At 43.0% G+C, this 4,187-nt stretch overlaps 1 non-coding gene across 1 annotated transcript; it reads left to right on the top strand.

Moving 5' to 3' along the window:
* The first annotated feature begins 1,574 nt into the window (after window positions 1–1,574).
* On the top strand, window positions 1,575–1,681 carry LOC141650034 (small nucleolar RNA R71). Its single transcript, XR_012546098.1, has one exon. It is a non-coding gene; the product is annotated as a small nucleolar RNA R71 (small nucleolar RNA).
* The last annotated feature ends 2,506 nt before the right edge of the window (window positions 1,682–4,187 follow it).

The raw sequence follows: 4,187 nt of genomic DNA, 5'->3' as shown, positions 1-4,187 counted from the left end.
GGTAAGGAATTTTAGGAACAAGTTGGGAATTTGAAGATACCTTTGGAGGAGTCGAATTCCTTGTTACCTTTTTAGATTGTTGCAAAGGTACTTCTTCAATAGCTTCCTCCTCATAAGGGAGGTCTTCAACATACCCATCAACATCCTTGTCCTCTTGAATTACCTTTCTAGACACATCTTCACAAGCCTTCTTCCCTTTCTTGTCTTCTCTAGCTTTACCCAATTGTTCAACGGGTGAGCTTTCCTCTTCATCATTTACTTCCAACTCATCCCTCTTGGGATCTTCATCCATTTCTACCACAAGGTCCTTGTAGGGGTCCTCAAGCTCTACACCACTCCTTAGCACTACCGCATGAGCATGGTGGCTATTTGAGGCATCCTTGGAGCTTTGTCCTTGAGCCAACAAACCACCGGGTGGCCGTTGAGGGTTAGACATAGCATGAGAAGCCATCCTAGATTCCATTTCCCTCATGTCCTTAAGGAAGGTAGCCCTCAAGTTTGCTTGTTCTTGTTGAGTAGCTTTAGCAAAATTAGCTATCTCTTGGCTATGTTGAAGTTGCATGTTCTTTATCATCTTCAAAAGCTCAACTTGAGAGAGCTCACCTTGGGGTTCTTGATAAGTTTGGTTGGCTATGGGTAAAGGGAACCCATAGTCATACCGAGCATTGGGACCTTGGTTGTTGTTTTGCCACCCTTGGAAGTTAGCTCTAGGACCATTGTTGTTGAAGTTTGATCCTTGACTTTGTTCTTGAAACCCTTGAACATACCCTTGCCCAAATCCTTGGTTTGCTTGATTCACTTGATTCCCTTGGTAAAACCCTTGGTTGCCTTGATTTCCACCAAAATCTTGGTATCCTTGTGCTTGGTTCCCATAATTTTGGTTTTGATTGTTGTTTTGCCATTGGTTTTGATTCCCGGGATTAGGTCTTGGGTTGGGGAATATTCCCCTTTGTTAAGCAAAACCGGGTGGGTTGGTTGGGGCTTGTGGTTGAAGGTGTTGTGGGTTTTGAACATTGGTGCTTTTGTAACTAAAGTTGGGGTGGTTCCTCAAACCGGGGTGGCAGAAATTGGTATTTGGATTGTAGACGTTTGGGTTGTTGTAAGGTGGTCTTGTGGGTCTTGAATTGTTGTTAAAGCCTTGAAAAGCGTTAACCTCTTGAACATTCTCTTCGTAGACCCCATTGTAATTGTTGCCACACAAGTCATAAGTATGACCACTTCCTCCACAAAGTTCACAACTTGCGACTTGAGCCACTTCTTCTATGGGTGCCCCATATGAGGTTGCGGCTTGGTTCACTTGATTTCTTGAAAACTTCTCAAATTGTTTTGTGAGTAAGGCGAGCTTGGCATTTGTCTCGGAGTTGGAGGCGTTTTCCTTAGGAAACTTCCCATTCCTTCTTAGCATGTTTCCTCTAGAACCATAGTTTGCCTCCGAATCTATCATTTTCTTGATCAATGTCGTGCCCTCTTCATCACTCAAGTGATCAAATCCTCCCCCCGCGGAGGCATTTACCATCTCCTTAGTCCTTGGTAGCAAAGTTTGGAAGAATGTTTGAGTGATGTACCATTCCGGTATTCCATGGTGGGGGCAACTTGCTATCAAGTCTTGATAACGGTCCCAAGCTTCACCCAAAGACTCCCCATCCTCTTGTTGAAACGTATGAATCTCATTACGGAGCATCGCGGTCTTTGAGGAAGGGTAATACTTGGCCATGAATGCTTTAGCCAAAGCATCCCAAGTAGTGAAAGTATCCGGTGGGTGAATGTTCAACCATCGGTCCGCTTTGCCCGTCAATGAAAACGGAAACAACATCATTCTCAAGGTGTCTTCGGACACCCCATTCTTCTTCATCATTGAAACTTTCCTCTTAAACTTCCGCAGATGAGCATGGGCATCCTCTTCAATATGCCCCCCGAACAAGTCTTTCTCAATTAACCCGACTTGGGCGGGATGCATTTCAAAGTTGTTTGGGGCCAAGGTGCCAAAATTGATAGGGTTACATGAATCATTATGGTTAGGCCGGTTATGATCTCTAAGAGCCATTTGTGGCGGTGGATTTGGTATTTGATGTGGTGGTGTTTGAGGTGGGCTATTATAATTAGGGAAGTTATGAAAAGGGTTTTCTAGTAGAGTCTCAATTGTGAGGTTTGGTTGAAGTGTGGTTGTGGTATCAATATTTTGTGGGATGTGTGAATTTGGTTGGTCCAAGTTTGCTTGAGGGGAACTATTCCTAACTCTCTCAAGGGTCCTTGTCCTCAAGGTTCTAAAAAGCCTTTCGGGGTCGAAGTTGAAGAGAAGAGCTTGGTGGTTCCTTCTAGGCATGCACTTGACAAATCGTTAGTCTCCTAGTGTTTTTACACACTAGGGGAAGGCAAGAAATCACACACTCTACAAAGAACACACAACTACTAAAACAAACTAACAATTGAGATAAGACTAAAGCAAAGACTCTAAGCAAAAACTAAGCATAACCTAACGCCATCCCCGGCAATGGCGCCATTTGATAGTAAGGATTTGTCGTCGCTTCCCTTTATCAAAACAATTTATAAAAACCCAAGTAAATGTAGTATTTAGTCGGGGTCGAACACGAAGACGGCGGGGGTTTCTACTAAGTCCAACTAAGAGTCAAGTCTAGTCAACAATGAAGGAAAAGGGTTTTGATTTTTACTACTAGAGCAACAAAACAAACGATTGAATGATGATGAATACGATTGGTTAAGAGACTAAGGTCTTCGGGGTCACCTAAACGAATTAAGGGCGACGAGTCGATGAAACAATCTATGGTGAGGGTTCGTCCTAGAGGCGGTTACCAACTTTCGTTGAGCAACAACTAATTCAAAACATGCAACAAGACTACCCACAAATTTTCATTCAAAGGAAGAATTAAGCTATTAAGACAAAAAGACACAAGCTTTCACTCATACAATTCGTCAAACACCTTGTATGCATAGTTAAGAAAGACAAATTCCTACACCAAAGATTCAAAACTTATCAACTAATCATGCCCATTAATTCTATTTAGGCTCCCTCTAAACCCTAGAGGGGTAACTACTCACTCATATTGGGGATAATCATGCTAATAAGAGGGGATGAACAAATAACATAAAGAGAAAACATGATGATTATTACAGCAATTATAAAAGACAAAACATATGTAAACAAATGATTAACAAGTAAATAAGAGAGGAGATTATACCAACAAAAGTAAAGGTGATTGCTTGATTGAATAATATGAAGGAAAACCTTCAAAATCCCCCAATACAATCTTCAAAGACCAAGAGTAAACAATTGATTCTAACTAATAATGACTAGTTTCACTAATTATTAAGGAAAGATTAGTGCTTGATTAAGAAAGGATTACAATGAATAAGGAAAGTTTTCAGATCTAGGGTTGTGTTTTCAATTGATTAGGAGAGGGGTATATATAGTGTTACATTGGAATAAGGGAGGAAAAGAGAAAAAGCCCATTTGCGTGCTGCGTGTTCCTGTGCCGGTGGGCCGGCTGCCGGCCTCCTGTGCCGGCAGCGAGTTCTCCAAAAACTGAGAAGAAATAAATGTTGCGTATTTCCCTGCCGGTGGGCCGGCTGCCGGCCTGCCGGCAGGGAATTCTCCTTCTTGAGTTTTTCTTCCATTTCTTCATGAAGAGCTACCCTCTGTCGGTTGCCTATACCGGCAGCGCGTTCTTCAAATTCTTGCCCAAAAACTTCTTCAAAAAGACCTGAGTGTTGGACTTGTGTTCCCTGCCGGTGGGCCGGCTGCCGGCCTGCCGGCAGAGAACACCTCTCAGCTAGTTTTCCTCCTTTTCTCCTCACAGCAACATCCCCTGCCGGTGGGCCGGCTGCCGGCCTACCGGCAGAGGATTGTCCTCAGCTCCTCATCTCCCCTTTCTTCATGTAAAGGCATTAAAATGTCTTTCTTGCCCCAATTCCTCTATACTCGACTCGGTTCCTGTAAAAGGATACATAGAATAACAAGTACGGGGATTGGCACAAAATGCAAGGAAAGGCACACGAAACCGACTCGATATGAGTCGGAATGCATAAAAGAAAGAGGGAAATAAGGTGTAAATAAATCATATATCACTTTGGCGGTGGTTGGCTGGAATTACGAGGAGAAGGGATGGTTGTTCTTTAGTGCGATGGAACCTGTTTTACACCTTCTTCCGTAGCTTGTTTGACTTGAACCT

The sequence above is a fragment of the Silene latifolia genome, chromosome 3, assembly GCF_048544455.1.
Source record: "Silene latifolia isolate original U9 population chromosome 3, ASM4854445v1, whole genome shotgun sequence".
NCBI lineage: Eukaryota > Viridiplantae > Streptophyta > Magnoliopsida > Caryophyllales > Caryophyllaceae > Silene > Silene latifolia.
This window is presented reverse-complemented; position numbering and strand designations above follow the sequence as displayed.